The sequence below is a fragment of the Heteronotia binoei genome, chromosome 6 (assembly GCF_032191835.1).
Source record: "Heteronotia binoei isolate CCM8104 ecotype False Entrance Well chromosome 6, APGP_CSIRO_Hbin_v1, whole genome shotgun sequence".
NCBI lineage: Eukaryota > Metazoa > Chordata > Lepidosauria > Squamata > Gekkonidae > Heteronotia > Heteronotia binoei.
Genome location: NC_083228.1, coordinates 52380987 through 52407082, shown reverse-complemented (window position 1 = coordinate 52407082; position 26096 = coordinate 52380987). Strand labels below are relative to the sequence as shown.

General features: G+C 41.0%; 1 protein-coding gene across 2 annotated transcripts in view; it reads left to right on the top strand.

The window, feature by feature from the left end:
* Window positions 1-26096, top strand: part of LHPP (phospholysine phosphohistidine inorganic pyrophosphate phosphatase) — a 191447-nt gene that overhangs the window by 1078 nt on the left and 164273 nt on the right. The window lies entirely within an intron of this gene.

Here is a 26096-nt window from a genome sequence, read left to right as displayed (position 1 = left end):
ACATACACATTTATTTATTTGTATCCCACTTAACCCCTATGGGGACTTAAAGCCGCTTAGAACACTGTTTTCCCCTCCTCCATTTTCTCCTCACCACCACCACCATGTGAGATATGCTAGGCTAAGAAACTGGAACAGTTGGCCCAAGGTCACCCAGTGGGCTTCCATGATAGAAGTGGGAATTCTCTCTACTTCACCACTCTATCTACCAGGGGTCATTTTGTAGAAAGATAGGTGGTGGAGCTCATCCAGGGAGTTATGCAGCTGCACATACCATTCAATGGACAATGTGGGGAGGAGGAGGGGGAACCATCAGAAAGGTTCAGGAGCTAAGGTCCTGTGAGCTCCTGCTGAATCCGAGGCCTGCTATCTACTATACCACACCACTGCATTCACGCAAAAATAACATTATTGTAGTGCTGTTCTGTATGTGCTCTGAGGCATTTTTGATTCAGTAGTCACATGCGGGGCTTTTTGTGTAGAAAAAAGCCCAGCAGGAACTCTTTTGCATATTAGACCACACCCCCTAATGCCAATACAGCTGGAACTGCGTTCCTGCTAAAAAAAAAAAAGCCCTGGTCACATGTTTTGTTGCCAAACTGGCCCTTATGACATTTAATCACTATCCCATGCATGTTGGAGACTGGGAACAGAAGCTAGAGCTTGCATTAACTCCCTGCGCACCCAGCTCACCTGCCTCATTCTCTGCCCTGGCTGTAACATGAAGTGTTATCATACACACTAATTAATGCACTTTCAATCCTCTTTAAGTGCACTTTCCAACTGGATTTTACTGTGTGACGTGGCAAAATCCAGTTGGAAAGTGGATTGAAAGTGCATTATTGTGTGTGTGCTTGTGGGATTGTAGCCATGCATATAAAATCCAGTTAGTGTGGGCTCTAGTCAATTACAAGATTTTATCTGGAAATGGTTCATTCTTTCAGATATATGAAAGGGTGAATAATAAGACAGTATTACAGATTGATAAAGGCAAAGAAACAAGATGAAATGCTGTGTAGTCTGGATTTTTTTTTAACTAAGGGGGAAAGTCTGTGTTTTGTAAAAGCTGTATTAACTATGACAGTATTATCCCAATCCTAAACACATCTGTCTGGAAGCAAGTGCAATTAATTTCTACATTCAGCTTCAAATATGTTTGGAATTGTAGCATAAATTATATTACAGAGGAAGATCCCTGCCAAATTTGGTTATACTGCTATGAAAGGCTGCACATTTGAGGTAAAGTGCCTCAAGCAGATTATTTTAATGTGGCATCTTAATTATGTCATAGTTTCTCAGAATCAGAGTGTTCTCATATCATAGTGGTATTGGACAGATCTATGAAAGGAGAGTGTAGAATAGAATCATGAAGCTGAAACTGTTGTCCACTTACACCCCCCCCCCCATGCACACATATACTACAAGGCATATACCAGATTTGTGTAGATTAATCTGTGTAATCTAACCCACTATAAATGCTTCAATCACATACATAGCAGAAAGGTGCTTTAAAATTACTCAAGTAATAAACCCATCCTCAAACTGCAGGCTCAGGTTGAAAGAAATAAGCCTGCTTACATTCTTACATAAAGAACATTTTCCTTACTCCTAATATGGTGATCAGTTAAATCTTGAGTGCATTTGAACTTTGCTCAACTTATTCTGGTACTCACTGAAGAGGCCAGGACACAGAAACTCTACCTTCTGATATTTTTAGAGGAAATATTTTCAGTTACATTATGAGGCTTCAGCGGACATTACCTAGTAAACCACATTTATGCAGCCATAACGACTAGAAACTTGAGCATTTTTCCCCTTTTCTTTTTTAACGGTGAAAGCAGAGATTCCCTTGAAAATGTTTTATGCATCTGTGGTTAAATTATTCACTTCTGTTCTGCAAAATCACTACATACAGTCTGACATATAGATTATAGAAGATGTTGTACAGTCATATTGGTCCACTCAAAATCCAAAGCCAAGAACAAAATCTATGTAATACCTTTTATTAGTTGCAAACAAATTGATAAAAAGCATTGCGGAGTCTTTCAGTTTCACTAAAACTCTTCATCAGATTGGATGGTACAATTTAAAAAAAAACAAACCAAAAAACCCAAAACAGATGGTCGGGAAAGCAGCAGTCCAAAACCACACTTTGATAGGATGTATAGTTCAGCTAGGATACCTCATTGTTGTAGTTGGTTAACCATAAAAATGTGTGAAGTATAACTATGAGGTATTTAAACAACCTAATATATGTAAACAGAATCTGGTTCTAGTATTGTTGGATTTGTGCAGATCGTGTTGAAATATTATGCTCTATTATCCCCTCTATTTTGTATTCTTTTGCTGATATTGAAAACCCGTTTAGGCTGCCATGCATTTCAGCAAAGGCTTCCATATTTGTATTGCTGGAAGAAAATAGTTAATGTAACTTTTGTACTTGGATGCATTTGTCTTTGCTTTCTGTAAATTAAAATGAGAAGTTATGAATCTTCCATTTTGGAGTGGTTTGATAAAACTGGAAAAATATTGTACAGTGCTTAAATATTATGTTATTTAAAACATTTTGAGGGATTCCTGGAGTGTTGCTTCTTTGAATGTGTGAGTTTGGGGTGGGGGGTTTGGTGTCAGACTCTGAAGTATTGCTGTATTGTTTGTCACTGTGTGCAAAACAGTTTAGGCACTCTAATCCATGTAGACAATTTAAGCTGTAATTTAATTTAGTGTAATATCAGAAATATGTTAGTTGAAGTGACAGCCAAAGTAGAGCCTGGGGGTTGAATGCAAAATGTTGAGCTTTGTTTGAAATGCTGGGAACCTCTGAGTCGGAGCTGTTCATTAGGGATCAGTATGTTTCAACAGTTAATTTGGCTTCTCTGCTTATTTGACCCAAGGGAGGCAGGGGAAACATATTGAATCTTCAAAGTGTGTCTTGACATGCTCACTAACAATGGTCCCCAGGATGTTTAGTCAGAACAGTCAAATGCATTTGGGCTAGGTCTGCTGTGGTAATAAAAGGGGTGAAATTTGTTTCAAAGCCCCTGAGCCTGAATAATGGTTGTATCCCCTGTAGATGGGAGTTGGCTTGCAGCTGTAATGGTGTGTTCACTTGATTCCTCATGTTGAGTACATTTATGTTTCTGTCACTTGCACCTAAAGAGAGTTACAAGGGTATTCTTCATGTAGTAGTAGAAAAAAGTAGACCTCTTTCTTGTTTCTTTGTGTGGCAAAAATGTACATTTCATGGAACGTCTGCATGAAACTTTTGAGGGAGGCTTGCCAGCAAATACAGGGCACTTCTGACCAGTATGGAGGTGTACTGGTTCTGTGATGATAGTCTGTGTGACTCTGGCTCTTCATGCCAGAGAAAGAGATCAGCCTAGGTTCAGCTCCCTCCTTGTTGTCTGTGTGACCGAGGAAGAATATCAGCTTGGAGGAATGTTGCCAGATTCGTATTTGATTTGTCGGATCATTTGCAAGTTGCAGCAATGCATATTTTCAGAACTCTGTGTTGAACCCATTATTTTTACTCTTAACCTACTGTGCACAAAATAGAAGCTATTTGTGGCTTCCCATGTGGTACTAAGGGTATTCTGGTATTCTTGACTTATTAGTAATTCAGATAAATCATTCTTCTGTAGTTTTGCAGTACAGTTCTACTTCTAAGTTGAGTTACAGTCTTCTAAGTCATTTGAAGCCAACGAAGGTAGAAGGGTGAAACATTGTTTAAGATAGCACTACAACATTGTATGTATCTGAATGTGTTCATACTCACAAGGTTTTCCCCATGCTGGTCATGATAGTATTAGAGTCAGAGAGTGATACAGAAAACATACTGTTGATAGAAATTTGTAACCAGCATACTATTTATTTAATTTAATTTATATCCCACCCTCCCCACCAAAGGCAGGCTCAGGGCGGCTCACAAACTAAGGGCTGACGCAAACACATTAGAGTGACCGATACAATAAGCAACAATAAAAACATAAAATACAAAAACAATTTAAACATTTGCATGTGCTACTATCATAATTTCAGGCAGCGATTTAAATTCTGATGGTTAGCTGTACTCAGAGGTCTCAGGATCGCCATAGCGTAGTGAAGTGGGCCATTGGTGGTGTTCTTATGGGCCATCCCATTGCTGCAGATGTTACCATTCATATAAATGCCTGGCGGAAGAATGCCGTTTTGCAGGCCCTGCTGAACTGTAAGAGCTCTCCCAGGGCCCTAACCTCCTCTGGCAACTCATTCCACCAGCTAGGGGCAGCAACGGAAAAGGCCCTGGCTCTCGTTGTTTTGAGCTTCACTTCTCTAATGCTGGGAACTGTCAACAGGTTTTGAGACCCGGACTGAAGTGCTCGCTAGGGCATGTGCAGGGAAAGGCGGTCCCTAAGGTATGCAGGACCCTGGCCATATAGGATTTTAAAGGTAATGACCAGCACCTTGAAGCGAATCCGGTACCCTATCAGTAGCCAATGCAGTGCTTTCAGCATAGGCTGGATGTGCTCCCGTAAAGCAGCCTGGCTGCAGCGTTCTGCACTAGCTGAAGTCGCCAGATTTGGGACAAGGGCAGCCCCATGTAGAGAGCATTACAGTAATCCAGTCTCGAGGTGACCGTCACATGGATCACTGTTGCCAAGTTGTCGCGTTCAAGAAAGGGGACCAACTGCTTTGCCATCCGCAGATGGTAAAAGGCTGACTTGGCAGTGGCAGCTACTTGGGCCTCCATTGTTAAAGAGGGATCCAAGAGCACCCCTAAACTTTTAACCTTGGGCCTCAGCGTGAGCTGGGCTCCATTGAAGGTCAGTAAATGAACCTCCAGTCCCAGACAGTGGTGACTCAGATACAGGACCTCCATCTTCATCGGATTTAATTTCAGTCTACTCAGCCTGAGCCACCCCGCCACAGCTTGCAATGCTATGGACAGATCTTCCAGGGTGGAGCAATAACATATTTTCATGCATAAAAAATGATAGTGGATGCACTGGACTCATCCAGTCTCTTCTAAGCTTTTGGGTCTGCTTAAGTATGAGAATGGCATTCTAACAGTGCAGTCCTGTGTGGAGTTACTCAAGGGTAAGCCTATTCATTTCAGCGGGCTTAGATGGAATAACTGCATAGGATTGCACTAGTGGAAACCTACCTTTTTCTGTAATTTTATGTTGATATAGCATCTTAGGGATTAACATGCGCTGGAGAAAATATCAAGTCAGAAGCCAAAAATCAAATGTATATATAAGCCATTTCACTTTACATTTGATCAACCGAGGGTAGAACATGGTTCATTATCTGTTTTATCTATAAACCTGCATTTGGTTTTCAACATAGTAGCCAGAATGCTTCCATTTATTGTTGGAATCATATTTATTGTAGGGCCCAGTATTCCAGCAATTGTTCGGTTGCATTTTATAACAACGTTGGATTTATATCTGGCCTCCAAAGGTTAACTTACTGTTAACTTCTGTTAATATGTCATAATTTTTATAGCTGGCCATCAGCTTATTTGGTTAAATGCATTATAGAACAGCCTGTTGCATTCTCCGAGAGTCAGTTGGTTGTAATGATAGTATTAAACCATCTGTTGGTCGTGTAAACCTCAGCTTTGTCTACCTTTATCCTTAATCTGAAGGGTGACCATGGTGTGTATCCTTTACCTTTGTTAGGAGCGATGGGCACAGACCAGTTTATAATAGGCAAGAACAGCAGTCAGGATTTTAAAAGTCTCTCATTAAATCCACTGTAGCATCTCCTCTGTTCTTCGCCATTATTGCCTGATTGGTTTATACAACATCAACATGAAGTAACCTCTTTGCTTTTCATGTTGCAACCACTAAGGAGTTGGCCACTCACAATACAGAAGGTGGTTAAAGAGTCATAAAACATGCCTTGCCTGAGACCTGTTATCTGCATTTACAGCTGTATGCTGATAGCATACCTATTAGCATATACATATGAAAAGCACGCAGCAGTTGGACATTTATGACATCCTGTTGTTTGGCCCCTATAGGGCATCTGTTCGCACAACTTTCAACAGGGCTCTTTAAAAGAGCAACGGAAACCTTGGGGATCATGAGGTGGTGGAGCAGCTGGGCAGTCATGTTAGAATAAAATGCCTGCAGAGTCTTACAAGGCACAGATTGCCAGAGCTACCAGCAGAATTGGAATTGTAAAACAATTCAGAACATTGGGGGTGGTGCGCAGGGTCAGATAAACCAGCAAGCTGTTGCACAAGCACTCAACTTGAGGCCCAGCTAAAATGTGAAATACACATTTTGGGTGGCCGTTGATAATTTATGTGAATGAGGTTGACATCCCAAGTCAGACTATATTTAAATGGCAACAACAAAATTAGACACGATAAGTAGCTGCTTTCATTTTGTAAATCTATTGGCTGAGTAGTCTCAGTTGCCATATCATAAGGGTTTTTTTTAAAAAATTTACATTTTATTTTACTTCATTTATACCTTCCCTTCCCCCCCCAAGACTCAAAGTAACTTACATCATTCTCTTCTCCATTTTATCCTCAGAGGGACTCTTTGAGGTAGCTTAGGCTACGAATGTGTGACTGGCCCAAGGTCACCCAGCAAGCTTCCAGGGCAGAGCAGGGATCTGAACCTGGGTGTCCCAGATCCTAATCGGACACTCTAACCACTACAACATGCTGGATCTGACCAGCACCTTTCGGTTTTTGCTCCTGGGCTGGAAGGGAGGAATTTCATGATCCATGTCTTTCCTTGCTCCCATAATACTTTGGAGTCCCCCTGCTATTCCTTACAGAATTTTCCTCTTGCACTGCCAGGCTGCTGCTCCATGTTTGTACTTCAGAAAATATCTGAATGTCTCACCAATTTCTTTTTTCTAGGTGGTAGAATCAACAACATGGTTCATCCTTGAAAAGCCTCTATTGTTTTTTTCCCCCAGTACATTTGTATTCTTTTCTATTAAATATACAATAAGTGGAACAGTAAGATTAACAGTAGAATCATAAGGAACCTTTCCTGGAAGTAAGCCCCATTGAGTAGGATTCCAAATACTTAGGACTGCACTGTAAGTATATTTTCTGACTTCAGTATTACCATATTAAAATGTTTACCCAAATATACATGGGTTCACTCTAGGATTGCCAATCCCCAGCTGGGGGCAAGGGATCCCCTGGTTTGGAGGCCCTCTCCCCGCTTCAAGGTCATCAGAAAGTGGGGGGCGGGGGGGGGAGAGAAATGTCTGCTGGGCACTCCATTATACCTTATGAAGATCAGTTCCCATAGGGTATAATGGAGAATTGATCTGTGGGTATCTGGGGCTCCAAAAGGGGCTGTTTTTTTTTAAGTAGAGGCACCAAAATTTTAGCATAGTATTTGGTGCCTCTCCTCAAAACACTCCCCGAGTTTTAAAAATATTGGACTAGGGGGTCCAATTCTATGAGCCCCCAAAGTAGGTGCCCTTATCCTCAATTATTTCCTATGGAAGGAAGAAATTTAAAAGGAGCATGCTCCCTTTAAATGTGATTGCCAGAACTCCTTTTGGAGTTCAGTTGTGCTTGACACACCCTTGTTCCTGGCTCCACCCACAAAGTCCACAGATATTTTTTGAGTCGGACTTGGCAACCCTAGTTCACTCAGACCTTTAAGCCCTTTACAACGTAGAAACTATATAGCTGAACGCAGTCTCTCCTTATAAGTAGCAGTGCTCCCTGTTAGATCTGGTCACCTGTTTCTTTTAGTTGGCCTCCCTCACCAGAAATTGGTCATTGGTGAATTAGAGTGGTGTAGTTGTTTGGAGGCCTAGATTTGAATCACTGCTTTGCCATAGAAGCTTGCTGGGTAACCAGTCACACACACTCAGCCTAACCAGCTTCATAGAGTATTTGTGAGGATAAAATGGAAAATGTAAGCTGCTTTATATCCCTGTTGGGGAGAGAGGCAGGGTATAAGTGAAGGAAATAAATAAAGTAAAGTAAAATGGGGCTTTTCAGTTCCTATGCATTATTATAGAACAACCATATCTGTTTGCCAAATTCCTCCCTTCTTGCCTTCTGAAAAACTTGGCTATTTCAAAGAACTTTTTCCTGAAAATAAGTATTGGATTCTTGAACTTTCAGTTAAAAAAAATGATGGTTTGTTTGTAGTAATTGTTGATGTTGTGTGCTTATGCTGGTGTGAGTAAAATCATTATGATGTTGTAGTAGACCTTGGTTGTATTTTTGCCTTTGTATTATTACAATATGTTTTTTCAGATTTGTGTTGCACTTTCTAACCTTGATTGTTAACTGCTGTGGGCTTTGTGGGAAAAGCTGTGTATTTAAAAATAAATAAATAAAACGTTGGAACTGTTATACTCATGAACCTATAGAGCTTTGTATCCTTTTTCTGAACACGTATCTGAAGCACAATTTCATCTCTGACATTTTCCTGTTGTTTAATCCTGTTCTACAGTCTTATAAAAGGTTTTCCCCAATACAGAAATAGCTGTATGAGAGCAATCCTTCTCCAGCCATTTTAAGTGAGTTACTGAAATTATCACTGGCTCCTGCCAAGACTGCCTTTGCTGTTCTTCTGCAGCTGGGGCAATGTTAATCTTCCCATTTTTTGCTACTGTCATTTGTATGGCAATCAATAAGTTGCCTTCCAGCCTCTGATGTTCCAGTTTAACACTATAGTTAAAAAATCTTAACAATACTGTAGAAGGGTAGTTGTAACTGCTGTCAGTATCTCTTTTCACATCTTACATCACATCTGTACAGTACTGTCTTGTGTTTGTATACTGCAGCCAAACATGCAAGGTACCTGTTCTGTCCTTTTTACAACATTTTCCTGATGGGCTTGAGTGCATTCTTCTCAACCTATCAGTTGCGTAATACTTTTGATGCAATATAAGAACATAAGAAAAGCCATGTTGGATCAGGCCAATGACCCATCCGGTCCAACACTCTGTGTCACACAGCGGCCAATATATGTGTGTGTGTGTATATATATATATATATATATATATATATGTATATATATATGTATATATATATATGCACACACACACATACATACATATACACACATACATATATAAATATATATACTGTGGTTAACAGCCACTGATGGACCTCTACTCCATATTTTTATCCAATCCCCTCTTAAAGCTGACTATGCTTGTAGCCGCCAACACCTCCTGTGGCAGTAAATTTCACCTTTTGGGTGAAGAAGTACTTCCTTTTATCCGTTTTAACCTGATTGCTCTGCAATTTCATTGAATGCCCATGAGTTCTTGTATTGTGAAAAAGGGAGAAAAGTACTTTTTTCTCTACTTTCTCCATCCCATGCATAATCTTGTAAACCTCTATCATGTCACCTACCAGTCGACGTTTCTCCAAGCTAAAGAGCCCCAAGCATTTTAATCTTTCTTCATAGGGAAAGTGTTCCAAACCTTTAATCATTCTAGTTGTCCTTTTCTGGACTTTTTCCAATGCTATAATATCTTTTTTGAGGTGTGGTGACCAGAATTGCACACAGTACTCCAGATGAGACCGCACCATCGATTTATACAGGGGCATTATGATACTGGCTGATTTTTTTTCAATTCCCTTCCTAATAATTCCCAGCATGGCGTTGGCCTTTTTTATTGCAATTGCACACTGTCTTGACATCTTCAGTGAGTTATCTACCACGACCCCAAGATCTCTCTCTTGGTCAGTCTCTGCCAGTTCACACCCCATCAACTTGTATTTGTATCTGGGATTCTTGGCCCCAATGTACATTACTTTGCACTTGGCCACATTGAACCTCATCTGCCATGTTGATACCCAGTCACCCAGCCTCAACAGATCCCATTGGAGTGCCTCACAATCCTCTCTGGTTCTCACCACCCTGAACAATTTAGTGTAATCTGCAAACTTGGCCACTTCACTGCATCAGACCCGGTACTGAGCCCTGCGGCACCCCACTGCTTACCATCCTCCACGGTGAAGACTGCCCATTAATACTCACTCTCTGCTTCCTATTAATTAGCCAGTTTTTGATCCACAAGAGGACCTGTCCTTTTACTGCATGACTCTCGGGCTTACTAAGGAGCCTTTGATGAGGAACTTTATCAAAAGCTTTCTGGAAGTCAAGGTAAACAACATCTATTGTGTCCCCTTTGTCCACATGCTTGTTCACCCCCTCAAAGAATTGTAACAGGTTAGTGAGGCAAGATCTTCTCTTACAGAACCCATGCTGAGTCTTCCTCAATAACCCGTGTTCATCAATGTGCCTACTCATTCTGTCTTTGATAATGGTTTCTACCAACTTTCCCGATATTGAAGTCAGACTGACTGGCCTGTAATTTCCCGGATCTCCTCTGGAACTCTTTTTAAAGATGGGGGTGACATTTGCTACCTTCCAGTCCTCAGGAACGGAGGCAGATTTCAATGAAAGATTACATATTTTTGTCAGGAGAGCCACAAGTTCAACTTTGAGTTCTTTCAGAACTCTTGGATGTATGCCATCCTGATCTGGTGACTTATTAGTTTTTAATTTGTCAATCAGTTGTAGGACCTCCTCTCTTGTCACCTCAATATGACTCAGGTCTTTAAACACCCCTTCCAAAATTAGTAGTTCTGGAGCGGGCAAACACTTCGCATCTTCAACAGTGAAGACGGAGGCAAAAAATGCATTCAGCTTCTCAGCCATTTCCCTATCCTCCTGCAGTAATCCTTTTACCCCTTGGTCATCCAAGGGCCCCACTTCCTCCCTGGCTGGTTTCCTGCTTCTAATATATTTGAAGAAATTTTTATTGTTGGTCTTTATGTTTTTTGCAATACGCTCCTCATAGTCCCTTTTTGCCTGCCTGATCATAGTCTTGCATTTGATTTGCCACAGCCTGTGTTCCCTTTTATTAAACTCACTTGGACTAGTCCTTATCATTTACAGCTTCCATTACTTTGTTTGTTAACCATGCAAGCCTTTTCTTATACCTGTTTGTGCCTTTCGTCACTTGTGGTATATATTTTATCTGAGCTTCTAGGATTGTAGTTTTATCTGAGCTTCTAGGATTGTAGCCTCCAAGCTTCCCCAAGGGTATTGACTGTATTTATCTTTCCTTTCAGTTTCCTCTTCACATGCCTCCTCATCTCAGAGAATTTACCCCTTTAAAAGTTAAACGTGGTTGTGCTGGTCTTTTGGGGCAACTCCCTATTTATACAAATGGTGAAATTAATAACGTTATGGTCACTGCTCCCAAGCAGTGCGATCACTTTTACATCTCTCACCAAGTCTTGGGCATTACTTAGGACCAAATCCAGGATCGCCCCACCCCTGGTAGGTTCTGTGACCATCTGCTCCATAGCACAGTCATTGAGAGCATCTAGAAACTCAATCTCTTTCTCTCGACCTGAACACATATTGACCCAATCAATCTGCGAACAGTTAAAATCACCTATTACGACGCAGTTTTTACCTTTAGCCGCTGTCTTTAATCCTTCCATCATATTATAATCGTCCTCTATCTTTTGATTTGGTGGGCGATAACAAACACACAGTTAAATTTCCTTTTGGGCCCTCTATTTCGACCCAAAGCATTTCTAGAAGGGAATCTAATTCTTTGACCTCAGTCTTACTGGACTGTATACCCTCTCTGACATACAGAGCCACCCCACCTCCAACCCTTTCCTCCCTATCCGTCCGATATAACTTATATCCAGGAATCACCTTGTCTCCTCATTCCACCAAGTTTCTGAAATTCCCGCAATGTCTATGTTTTCCCCCAGCGCTAAACATTCCAACTCACCAATTTTACTTCGAACACTTCTAGTATTTGTATACAAACATCTATAATTTCCCAGGCAAGTGAGGCCCGCAACCTTCCTCCTGCTGCCTCGAGACTTTGTCTGACACTCCATTCTGTCTGTCACCATCTCAGTGGACAACTCTGATCCATTACCTGGTAGAAAAGTAACAGCTAACCCTTCATCTCTTCGAGATGAGTCCTCCCAAACCAGAGACATTTCATCTCCTGTCAGCTTTCCCCCCAAGATTTAGTTTAAAAACTGCTCTGGCACCTTTTTGATTTTAAGCGCCAGCAGCTTGGTTCCATCTGGGGACAAGTGGAGACCGTCTCTTTTGTATAGCTCCCACTTGTTCCAGAAAGCATCCCAGTGCCTAACAAACTTAAACCCTTCCTCCCTACACCATCGTCTCATCCACACATTGAGACTTCTAATTTGTGCCTGTCTCTCCAGCCCCGCACGTGGAACAGGTAGCACTTCTGAGAAGGCAACCTTGGAGGTCCTGGCCTTAAGTCTCCTGCCTAGCAGCCTAAATTTTTTCTCCAGGACCTCACGACTGCATTTCCCCACATCGTTGGTGCCAACATGCACCACGATCACTGGCTCCTCCCCAGCACTGTCTATAAGCCTATCAACAACATGCATAATGTCTGCTACCTTTGCACCAGGCAGGCAAGTCACCATACGGTCAGTATGCGGTTTTGCCACCCAGCTGTCTACTTGCCTAAGGATCGAAAAACCAACTACCAAGACCCACCCCCCCCTTCCTGCCCAAGGATGGTTCCTTGGCGCGAAAGGATTCTCGCTCACCAACTGAAGAAGAGGTCCCTTCTGAGGGCGCATTCCCCTTATCCTCAACATTGTGCCCTGTTCCCTCTCAACCCTCATGCTCCCTGGCAGCAATGGGGCTGCCACCTTCAGAGTGGGGCTCATCTACTACATCCCTGAGAGTCTTCTCCGAGTGCCTAACTGACTGTCTCTGCTTCTCCAGGTCAGTCACCCCAGCCTCAAGGGTACGAACTTGTTTCCTGAGTACCAGGAGCTCCTTGCATCGAGCACACACCCAAGACTTCTGGCCTGGTGGCAGATAGTCATACATATAACACTCAGTGCAAAACACTGGAAAGCCCCCACCCCCCTGCTGACATTCTACCCTCATGATAGCTTTTTAAAAATATACAGTCTCCTTTTAAATCCTGTTTGTTTATGTGGCTCTCCTTCTGGAGGGTCTACTTACCTTATTGGGAACACAAGGGAAATAGGGATCTGGGTTCCTGGTCCTTACAGAGCCCCCAGGCTAAGAGCCACAGGCCAAGAGCCCTTTAGCTCTTGTCCTTCGGCACGCGCCAAAGGCTCATGCTTCTGGCAAGGTGCAGCTTAATAATGCAAAGAGGGTGGGGCCTCAGTCTGCCCCAGGAACACAGACACTCCTAATCAATCAACAACAATCACCTTCAGCCCACTCAAACCAAACAAACAGCAGTTCCCCAGCAACCACAGACTCAAAATTTTCAGCAATCACACAGTCACACAAACTCAGAAATTCTCAGCAACTCCCCCAGCTGTTTAGAAAGCCAAACCTCATCCTTTTAGCACTTCTTATCTGCTCTCTCTCAGAGCTCTCTGAAATGTGCTCAGCCTCTGGCAAGATGCAGCTTAATGAATTAATATGAATTAATAGAAAATTTAGGAGCTGTACTCTATATGAAATTGTTTTGGACTCTGGAGAATTTGATTTTTGAATCACTTCCTTATTTTTGACTCTGTAGCATTAGTTGCATTCACATGTCATGGCGGGGGGGAAGTGGTTTGCTTGTTATGAGAATGATCCAGAAAGTTTTTGGTCTCACACACTTCATCTCTTCTCCTCTGTTCCACAGTATAGACACTGAAAACTTACTGGTTTGGAAGAAATTGCAGTTTGTCACATCTGAATTATGACAAACTGATTTATGTTCTTGTCTGCATATTAGGATTTTAAGCCATAATGATTAGAGAAACTTGGTTTATAGGGCAGAGAAAGAGCTTCAGTTGTTGCCAAGTTTGGATATCACCATTGCAAACAGTGGTTTGTTGAATACCAGGAAGTCTTCAATCTCTGGAACATGCATGGGGAAAGGAAACATGAAAACCTGAGGACTTCCCAGCTCATTCTGCCATGTAGCATTGCCAGCTTCCAGGTGGGGCCTGGAGATCTCCCACGTTTACAACTGATCTCCAGCTGGCCAAGATCAGCTCCTCTGGAGAAAATGTCTGCTTTGAAGGGTAGACTTTATGGTATTGTACCATGGAGGCCTCTCCCTTCCCCAAAACCCACCCTCTCCCAGCTCTACCCCCAAGTTCTCCAAGTATTTTCTAATACAGACCTGGCAATCCTATCACTGAGGAAAGTTTTTCCAACATTTTTTTTAATTCCCTGTACAAGTCTCTTATATGCAGTAAACTATTAAACGTTCAAAGCATTCTGTTCCTTGTGTTATTTCACTGGAGCTTTATTAGATCTCTAATTTTCTTTTAGAGAACATCTAAGTTCCTGAGGTAGCATAACCTCCCTCATTTTATTCAAAGTATTTATTTATTTTATTTGTTAAATACAGAGAGGAAGGCAATGATATCTAATGAGAGGACAGCTTGATTTGTGCTCTCTGCTCCTCGGCACCAGGGTTTAAAGCCAGGTAGGGTTGATGGAAAAAAACCCCCTAGCTTCCTTCCTTTCTAAAACACCATTTTTTGGTATCTAACAAAAAAAGAACTTGATGGTACTTTAATAATTTTTTTTCCTGTTATTCTTTATCTATCTTATTTTGATGTGTTTCTATCATACTCACACCCATATTCTATACTCAACTTCTTTGGAGGTGGAAAGCCACATTGTTTCTGCCAGAATAAAAAGGCTCAGTATTACTAAAAACAGTAAAGATCCCATGAACTCCAAGGGATGATTTGTATTTCTTGGCTCTATCTCATAACTGGTAGAGTTTAAGACTGCTTTAAGGTATCACATCAATCATCTCACAGCTCAGAATTCTAATAGATAATGGCTTGAGGGTCCATGATGCTGCATGGTTAGTTCTGTCTTACCATCTTTGAAGCCTGCATGGGAAACTGTCTTGGAGCCCTGTGTAAGTTTCCAGGTGCCAAATACTTTCATTGCTGCTCTGCCCCAGTTGCAAACATATCAGGGTGCCTGATTTTTAAGAACAGAACAGGGTTGTAGATGAGGGAAGTGAATCTTACATGCCATTTATCCTACCTTCAAGCTTTTCTCTGTCCTTGCTTATCTTTTGGTTTGGCTCTGAAACAAAGAGCTTCAAAGTTATGGGGTCCACCTTGTAGGGTATGTTGTGTTGCTCCAAGCTGGGGATCAGCCTGTATAGTAGACAGTATTTATAGATAGATTATAGTGTTTATATGTCTGTATATACCTGTAGCTAGAGCTGTGTATGAAATATATAGCTACTCTTAGAGACTAGGATTTAGCCTTTTCATACAATGTGGCGTATTAATACATTTACCTTTTTTTGCAACTGAAAATCTGGTTCTGACCAATGCTTCCTCTAAGCTGTGGAGTCTTGTGAGCAAAAATTCTATTTTTTGAGCTACTGGCATTAAAATTGTGAGCTACTGCATACAATTAGTTTGCTCTAAGGCTATTTTCCCTGAGCTAAGACACAAATGTGTGAGTCAGAGGCTAAAAAACTGTGAGCTAGCTCACACTAACTCAACTTAAAGGGAACACTGGTTCCGACTTAGTGGCTCTGTTCAGGCTATCCTCTGTATCATGGCTTGGAAGTTCAGAAATGAGTTTCAGGATTAACTTGCTTCCTAGTATGTTTGTAGTGGCTAAGTTCATGAACTCTTATCTGGGAGAACCAGGTTTGATTCTCCACTCCTCCATCTGCAACTACTGGAATGGCCTTAGGTCAGCCATAGCTATCTCAGAGCTGTCCTTGAAAGGGCAGCTGCTGTGAGAACCCTCTCAGCCCCACCCACCTCACAGGGTGTTTGTTGTGGGGGAGGAAGATAAAGGAGATTGTGAGCTGCTCTGAGCTCTGATTCAGGATGGAGGGCAGAATATAAATTCAATGTTGTCGTCTTCTATTCCTCTGCTTGCATCCACCCCATTTTTTCCCATTCCATTTGATCCCTAATTATAGTTTACACTCTCTTCCCAAGCAGTGATTTTAAACCAACTTTAAACCATGGCTTCCAGGTCTGATTTAGAGGGATGCTGCAAGCCATTGGAACATCATGACAGTCAGTGGTTTTGCTGAACAGAAGTTAAAGAGCAAGCTATGTTCATGTGGGAAAATGGAGGAGGCTAAGGGAGTGGGGTAAACCTGTGGCTGGTTTACAGCCCCTCCTCCCCACACCAGACTTTGTAGGATTGTCTAAAGTGAACCTTTTGCTGTCTGAAAATGCAACAAAGGGGAATGGAATACAAAAAAGGGTTTGCAGTGTAATCCTATGCAGAGGTACAGTGGAGACTTCCTTGGAGTTAGAAAGGTGCAATTCTGCTTAGGATCACACTCTTGGGGTGATAAATAAGGGAAGGAGATTTGAGGCTCAGGCTGCAGTGATATGGCTACAGTTGTAGAGGCTATATGCTAACCTGGCTTTTATTTTGTTCTATTTTCAATCTCCTGTATCACACTCAGTGGACATACTCTCTTTTAGTGTGAATCTTTTTATAATATCAAGGCAATTCAGTGCTGAATAATAAAATTCATACATAAAGGTATTTGGGGTGTGTGAATGGCTTGCCAGGTGCCTGCTAATGGCACACAAACTCCTGGTAATTGTTGCCAGTGCCCGCCAACATTCTTGGTCAGTGAGCAGAAGCAGACTGGCAAAATGGGGGGAATCAGTCTTAATTGGCACACAGTGATGTAACCTCAGTCATGATCTTGAAGTACCAGCATTACACTGGAGCAATGCCAGCACTTCCGGACTGTGCTGGAAGGGACATTATTGTATGGTGCTGAAGCTCACCACCCCAGCCCCATTCACTAAATTGCCACCTCCCCACAACTCCGGTTGGTTGCCTGGCAACCCTACAGACTGATCTGTCTTCACTAGTCCTTATTAGACCATACTAATATTTTTGTCTGGTGATGGTACCCAGTGTGGTATAACTGTTAGAGTGTTGGACGAGGAGATGAACTGTTATAGTGCTGGATTAGGAGATGTCAATCTAAATCCAGATTATTGCTATGGAAGTTTGCAAGGTGATTATGGGCTGGTCATACACTCTAAACCTAATGTACCTTTTTGTGAGGATAAATGAAGAAGAGCAATGTAAGCCATTTAGCATCTGCTTTGGGGAGAAAGACAAGGTATAAATGTGAGATAGTTTGCATTTCCATCTCCCACTTGTCTGATCATAAAACCATATTAGAAGGTGATCCTTGCATTATTCTTATCCTCACCATAAATACACATGGAATATGGTCCACTGTGAGTTGATAGCATTTTAGTAATCATTGGTTCACCCTCAGCTTTAAAAAGAAATACAGCCAGCTGAATTATTCACTTTACTTCCTGTTGCTGGGTATTAGAGAAGTACGGTAATTATAAAAATGAGGCAAAGAATGGCTTTCTTTCTTTCTTTTAGTCTCAAATTAATTGTTTACCAACAGATGCTCTTTATATACAAAATATAATAATGATTTCACAGTGGAAGTGTTGTATTGGATTTGATTGGCTTTTATAGATGATAATTAGTGGCTTCAAAGGCAAACAGTTAACTATCCATCAGTATGAAACAAAGGCCAGTGTAATATGATTAGCAGATTATATTGCCCATAAAAATGTTGTGATTAAGGCAGCTCAGGATAGAAGTAATGGCAAATAAATTTATTTCTTGGGCTGTTTACACTAATTAAATAATGGCTGGACTCCAAAGCTTCATTGATGTCTTTGGGCTAACTAAACACATGCTAATTGTGGAAGCATCTCTGAGCTTCTGTCTGCAAAAGCTTTTTCAAGCTATTTCATTTGACCATCAGATTGACATTACTGTGCTATGGGGCTCAAAGATCAGAGAGCTAATTGGTGAACTTTTAATCAATTGGTTGCTGTTAATAGATGATAAACCCTTAGGCTGCTAGTTTAATGCTTTGAATTAGAACAATAGGATGGAGGAACCCATAAGGGGGGGGGAGAGCAAACAGCACTGCTTCAGATTGTGATTGGGTGAATCCAGGGTTTGCTTGCCTATTAACACACCCTTGTTCTGGAATTAGCTTCTAATCCATGCTGCTTGGCTACTCATCTATTTGTTCTTTGTAGTTCACTTAAAAAAAATTGTTTTCTGTACTTTGCTTTCCCCCCTCCCCAACACACACATACCTCATGGATGTAATTAATATGTGCAGAGTGGGAAAGTCTTTCTGGGTCCTAGGCATTTGAGTTGAAGGGGGGGGCAGGAATCAGCCCTGTGAAAGGTGGGGAATTTGTCTAAATTCTGAGAAATCAGCACCCATGTTTTCGGCACCATCAGTGCTTTCCCAGTTCTGTTTGCATTGTCCAGTGGGAGGTGGCTGGAGTTCAGTGGCTGAGCACATGCGTTGCCTGCATAAGGTCTCCAGCCTGATCCCTGCCATCTGCCAACTAAATGTTTGCAGGTAGCAGGGCTGGCATCTGCCTGAGATACAGGAAAGCTGATGTTTATGAACATAGCCAGTTTGGTGATAGGTAGACAAATGACCTGATTCCATGTCAGGCAGATATCCGAGGTAGCCATGTTGCTCTGCAGTAGAACAGCTAAATTTGAGTCCAGTAGCACCTTAGAGACTCAAATTCTCATTGGTCTCTAAGGTGCTACCAGATACAAATCTGTCAGTCAGATACCCACCCTAACATACAAAACAATTTTCTGTTCCTAGTGATGCATTTTAGGTTAGTATGGTCCTTCTTGCAGCACCATATCAAAAGCTCTTGATTCAGCTGTCTCTGGGCTGCAAAAGGCACTTGTCCTGTGTATAGCCTCTTAATTCTTTGTGTTTATGATATTGTCTATTATGAACCTGCTTTTTGCTTATGTTTTTAGGATATGTTGCCATTGCATTCTGAGGTGTGGCTTAGAACTGAAATCTGATTATCACGGCATATTCAGGGAAATGCAGCTGGTGAGAATACTACTTATTGCTCATGAATACAAAGTGGAATGCTAGCCATTGATGGAATTGTGTTGGGGTAGCTTCTTGTTAGCTGGGAGACTCCAGAGTTCCTTATGTGTGATGTATATGAAAATTAAAACCTGAATTCTAATAAAAATGGCTAATTCAGTGCAAGGCTTTGATTCTAGTAAGTAGGATGACTATAATGCCAAAATTAATATGGATATTGCAATGTAGTTGTGATTGCAAGTAGTCACTCAACATTAGTCATCAGAATGATATCCAGGATGCTGGAATAGAAGGATTACTCATTTGATCTAGCAGGGCGCAGAGTCACAATCCTCCCGTGAATGAATTGCTAGAATCAACCCTCTGCTGCCACCCACCAGTCACAATGCTGCTTGCCACCTTTCCCTTAACACAACTACAACAGCTATACAGGGCATGAACATTGCAAGGCACTTGGCAGCAGGGCGTTTTTTGAGCAGGAATGCAGTTCCAGCTGGCTTGGCTTCAGGGGGTGTGGCCTAATATGCAAATAGGTTCCTGATGGGCTTTTTCTACAAAAAAAGCCCTATGTGAAACAAATGGTGATGTCAGAAGGTGTGACCTAATATGCAAATGAGTTCCCACTGGGCTTTTTGTATAAAAAAGCCCTGCTTGGCAGCTAAGTGGGGCAAGGATATACACATGGAAACAATTTTAGTTTCACCCTGATAGATTCAAATGTAGGCTAAACAAGGTGAAGTATGTCTGTTTAGTGTCCTTGCTAGCAACAACAACTTCAGAAGGAAAATTTTAAAAGGAAGAAGAAAGGATGGAGCAGGATCAGAATCTAGGCCTTCCGTTTCACAAACCAAGCAGCTGCAGAAGCAGAGAGAAGGATCCAAAATGGGGCCTTCAAGTGACCCAGTATTCTTAGTCATATAACCAATGAGGCTTGTGTGAAACAGCACAGGTTTAACATTCAACAGAACCAGTTCTGGAATTCTAAATGTCATGCTAATATTGTCAGGGAACTGGCTGGCACTCATACAAATCTGGCTATTGTTGTCATTTCTGTTTTTTGCTTACCCACATTTGGAGAGGTTTGCCGCAGATCAGCCATACTGGAGAGCAAGGAGAGAACAGTTTGCAAAAACCTATACAAATTTCCCTAAGGCTCCAGTGGAATTGCATCTAATAATTAAAAATGGGGCCATTTACAGGAGTCTTAGTTGCTTAATAATTAATTGCTTAACAATATTTCTATACTCTCTTTCACTGAAAGCATTCAGTGAACTCAGTTATACAAAGAAACAATTTAAAACTATATGAAAAAACCAGTAAAAATAAATCTCCAGCTAATTTCCATTCTGATGCTTGGAGCAGAAAATCCAAATCCTTGTGCACATGCAGTAGAAATATAACATTTAAATACTGGATGTCCTGCTCTTGAATGGTGCTCCCAAATATGCTGCCTTAAAGCAGTTCATCTCACTTTGTTTAGCTGGGTGGATGTTTTGTTTTGGGGCAATAATGGTGGGTTTATAAAACATGACTTCAACTTGCCCAGTCTGAACCTAGCAGTTAATTCCAGGTACTAAGACATATGTTTGCTCAGCAGTGTCAATAGGTGAAGCAGAATATGGTGTTAACCCAGAATGGTGGTTGTTCTCCTTCACTGATGCATGATGAAGTCTATGGTCAATATTGGGGCCTTTTCTGTAAAATCATTCAACTGACTTAATCTGTGCGATGTAGATAGGATTAATACAACATTTTGGATGGGGAGGGAGTTTTTTTATTGTTTTTAGGTAATATATTCGTAAGTCACAGCTGGTACATTGTTTCCTGTCAGTGAGAAGATGGAAAGGCCTCTTCTAAAATGGCATGGATTACTATGGATTACAATTCTTATAAGTGCATTTGTCATTTAAAAAAAAAAACTATATAGGTTGCAATATTATTCAATACCTTCTTGGTCAATGGAAACTTTTTAATGGCATATTAAAATGTATTAACTACATGCTAATTAAAACAAGGGCCAGCCCTAGCAAGTTAAATTGGCCTACCTTAGGTAGTAAATCTGGGAGTAGTATTACAAAGGCCAGAAATCAACATTATTTCACTTTAATATTACTTTTTTACCTTGATAGGTACCTTTTTCATTTCCTTTCTCCTCAGTATAAAAGGCTTGAGCTTTCTTTGCTAGCATCTCAGCAAGCTGAAGGAAAAGCTTTCTGTTGCAGAATATTATGCTTCCAACCTTAAGAATATGAGAGTAGCGGTGCTATTTTAGACCAATAGTCCTTTTGGTCCAGCATCCTGTTTCTGGAAAATAGTGCCTTCTGCAAGGAGTTTTCTCATATTATTATGGGTTTATGGCCTGAAATATTCGTAATGTTTCTTTTGGGTGGTTTGTCTTTTTGGTCAGTAGCGTTGATGGATCTGCTTTTTTCAGTATCTTTGTGTAGCATTTGTGTGTCATGAAAGTGCCCCAGCACTCTAATAGGAACTAACTATTGCTATTCAGCTTTTTGCTTCTCTTTTACAATAACATAAGGTTTTTATTAACTAGAGTTCTTTTACTGTTGTGTGGTACAACCGTGCTCATTAAAAAGCATCCTTTGAGGTGTCCCAGTTTCTGCCTTGCATAGAAATATTGGCCTTGTGAATTCCTGCTGTTCAAGAGCTTGACCCTGTGAACCATATTTGATGCAGGGTCTCAGTTGTGTATATATACCTACTAGTTTTCTAGCCTTATTTTGTTTCCTGTGACCTGTGGCCTTTTCTTCCTATAATAAAGTTGGTAAATGAGAAGGCACTTAAGGGAGAAAGAATCACAGGGTAGATAAAAATGGAGAAGGGCAAAGAGAGCTTAATAGGTAAAAGTTTTGAGCAAAGACTATGGATTGTAAATAGGAAATAGAGTACTGTGGTTCTAAGGTTATTGGGAATGAGTTAGGAAGGAAAAGAGCTGTGAACAAAATCAAAATAAATAAACCAAATGCTATCTGGTACAGCTTAGCACACATGTTAGGAATAGAATGCAGCCTTCTGGGCACACTGGAGTTTGTTTCCTCTCCAGAAACCAGAATTCTCAGCTGAGTTAGGAATCCCTTTTTGTGGGGAGGTATCAGACTCATTTGCCCATCTGGCTGCATTCAGATATTATAGTAAAATTAACTCCCCTCTCCCCCAAGACTTCTGAAATCAGGAAGCCTTTAATCATTCTTTATGTGTGAGGGGAAGAAGGAAGGGGAGGAAGGAAGGGATTCTTGAACATGTCAACAAGCTGAATTCATGACATCTAAAGTGGCATATCTGCTGGTGTTACAGTGACATCCTCCATTTTTGGAACATCAGTTGCTAGAAAGATTGTAATTTATCTATTTGTGTACCCCACCTTTCAACCTAGGTGGGACTCGAAGTGGCTTTCATTGGTGTTCTCCATTTTATTCTCAGAGCCATCCTGGGAGTAAGGTGAGACTGAGAGTGTGTGACTAACCCAAGGTTGCCCAGAAAGCTTCCATGGGAGAGTGGGGATTCAAACCTGGGTTTCCCAGATGTTAATTGAACCAGTACACCCCAATGACTCATCTTGTGGCTGTTTGTTATGGGAGAATCTGACCCTAGTTATTAAAGGTTTTGGAAGCCATGCAGTCTGTTAATGGCAGGAACCAGAAAAAATTATATATAAATAATGGACATGAGTAAATTGTTATACATCAAGATATCCTGCTGCTGCAACATGGGAAATGTGTGGCCTGAAGCTTCTTATGCTGTCTTTCTCATTCTTGATATAACAGTGTTTCTGACATATCTTGTAGTCAGTGAGATGTTCAGTTTCTCATCCTGTGTTTTGTAATTCATACCAGAACTGCTGTGTGTTGTCATCTTTGTGATTTCTATGGACCAGCATGCTTTCTGCACGGAGAGGTGAACTTTCATAACCAAAAGCCACGCTTTTAGTGCAGGTCCATGGTGACATGATAATAAATGAGGAAACATGATTCAGACCCTTAACTTTAGAAGTGATTTATTCAAAACACAAAAGTTCTGAAATTAGTTTCCAGTAGAAAGTTGTGTGCATAATCCCTATGCTACATAAATAATATTGAAACTGTTGCTTCATGTTAGATCCAATCTAAGGCAGATAGATTATGTTCATCATCAACCAAACTGTAGTAGTTATCCTAGATATTTGGTTATTAAACTTCCGTGCGAGTTTCCCACAAATTCTCATGTTATAAATATGAGTCCTCTATTTTATGAACTTACAGTTATTTGAATATTTTTGTTGCATTGCAGTCTACACTAATGCATGAGTGTGTAGTACAGGCCAAACTTGTTTATTGTAAGAGCCACATAGAATAAATGTTAGAGCCGTAAGTCATGAATGTCAGATTTTTGAGAACTGCAAGGCATGTATGTCACATGTTTGAGAGCCACAAGATACGAACGTCAGATTTTGAGAGAAGGAAGGAAGGCAGACAGGCAGGCAAATAGATGGAGAGGGAAGGAGAGGTGGAAAGAAAGAAACTTCAAATGCATTCTCCAAACTACAGACTGGCTTGGCTTGGAGAAGTGATTTAAAGAGAGAAATGCCTTCTCCAAGCCAGCCAATAGGGCAGTGAGCCACACAATGTGTGTGTAAGAGCCACATATAGCTCCCAAAGCTCAGTTTGACCACCCCTGGTTTAGCAGAACAAGAAGACAAGTAGGCAGGATGATCCAACTCTTAAGTGTAGGTAACAAGACTTCGACCTAGGGAGTATTCTGTGTCTGAGCCAATTTTTTCTTTAAAAGTTTGTCTGTGCTGGAGTTTGAGTAGGAGCCCCATTAATTTTATTCTGAGCTTTTAAAAATGAAGCATGTGTTATTGCAAGTGAAACAATATAGAAATAAAGGGGGATTTCTATGTTAGAAAATCTGAATTGATAGAGGGATAATTTCTACAAGTTAGATTTTAAAACTATTTGTGCTTTTATTTAAAGACACAGAAAATAATAATTTGTTCCTACCCAATTATCCAAGCCATCTTATAGTGGTGGACATGTTTCTGACTTTCTTCAGCTTGTGGGCAGAAGTTGTATGAAAATATTTTTTTAAATTTCACTGAAGAGCTGTCCCTTATGCTATGCCAGTTCTTTGAACTGACCTTTACCTCATTCTGACAGAACAGGACAAGACTCTGAGTGACAATGTCCCACAATGCAATTACTGTGCGTCAGATGAGCTGGTCCCTTACAAATCACCTCGAACTTTACACATCTGCTGGCTGTCAGCATCTGCCAGGTTCATTCACCCGAAAATAATGAAAAAAACTCTCATTATTGTGCCATAACAGGTAAAGTGTTAGGACAATTATTGGACATCCTGAGTGACCTTGTACAGTCTTAGCCAACTGTCCTTGCCAATGGTTTTGGGGTCAACCTGTAGGTATGCAAAATGCAAACCCTCTTCCCCCCTCCTTGTCATTAGATGACATGAAGGTTATAACACTAGTAGGGGGAGAGAAATCAAGGAATCCTATCTAAGCTGTCCTTACTTCCTGAACTAGTTTTGTTGTTCTTTTTTTATTGGGGGGGGTGGGGAGCTGCAACGAAGACAACATTCAGCTTCGCCAGTTGAAGTGAGTCTTGAAAATCTCGATATTTGAGACTGTATTTACATCAGATTCCTTGGTGGATTTTTCCCCCTTTTATTTATTTTCTGTTTGTGTTTCTTTGTGCTAGTAAAGACAGCCCTGTGCAGTTTTTTTAAAATATACTTGAGATAGATTTATTAGTAGGTTTATTCATAGGTAAGTGCTGCTGCCTGTTCCTTGAAACAAAAAGTTGTAGCACCTGTTCATGTGTAACTGATTCATATCTGTTCAACTGGCTTGCAGGCTTTAACTTTCAGCCACCAATAGGGGCACTGAATATACTACCCCTCAAAAAGAATCTTGTTTGAACCAGAACTTTCCTGGGTCATGTCCTGTGACCTCTATATAGTATTAAGTTTCAGTCCTGGAACCTGTAATGAATTCTTGAAAAAAAGTGTGCTTTTGAGCTGGTCAAGAATCACAATGCCATTAATGACCATAACAAGATAACAGTCAAATGTAAATGAGTTTTGTAGCACCAGTCAGATACAAATCTTGGTTCCTCTTTTTTTAAATGTTAAGATTTAGCTTCTTAATGTTGATGTTTAATAGAACTGTGATAAAGGATAGGCTGTGGTCACACTACAGGCTTGGTACTATTTTGGTCATGCCTCTAATTACACCATTCTGTTTTGTAACAGGAAGTTTTGATCAGGCATTCCAACCTGAACCATTTTCACCGCACACTCATAATGAATGGTGGTTCATTCAGATTGTTTTGGCATCCTCTTTAAAAAAAAAAAAAGTCTTTCACCCATTCACCTAAGCATGTCTCTGAAGCACTGACTCCACAAGCCCTCTGCCTAGTACTCTGGCCCCTCTTAGTGTCTTTCCCTTTGCCTCTTTTCTTTGGAATACATGGGGGGAGAGGTGCAGGTTTACATAAGAGTAGTCCCATTGACTTCAGTACATTTACCCTTGTGCCAATTATGGGGTGCTCTCAAACAGCAACTCTGACACCAAAAGATGAGAGAAGGGTTTTTTGGGGGGGGGGTGTTGTTGCTCAAAAACAACTCCCCTGGGGACTCCTGATCCGGAATGTCTATTTGGCCATGGTGACTGACAATGCCGGGGCAATTATGCCCTTATGCGCACATCGCTACCTGATCCAAAAGGGAAAAAAAGGTGGAAATAGAAGTGAGGGTTCACACTTCCCAAATGGTTTGACTTTGCAGGAGGGGAGTTCAGATAGCCAGAAATGCAGGCTGAAATCACTGGCATCCATAAAGACCAGACTTTCCCCAGTGTCCATTAACTCTGCTTTGATGATTGGAAAGAAGGGGGTGGAGATGACTGGGGCATAGAAGGCATATGTCCCTATCTGATTGTGTTCTTTAAATCTGCAAGGGTACTGCAACGATACCAGATCAAACTGCTTGTGTGAACACAGCCTTAGTATCAGAAGTTGAACTGTAAAACTCACTGCTATGTAGACTGTTGCCCATATCAAACAAATACTATCTTTTGTGCATGTAATTTGTATTTCTTAAGTTATTTATTTATTTATTTATTCCGTAACTTATACCCCGCCCTTCCCACAGAGTGGCTCAGGGCGGCTCACAGCAAACGATAAAACAATAAAACAGGAGCA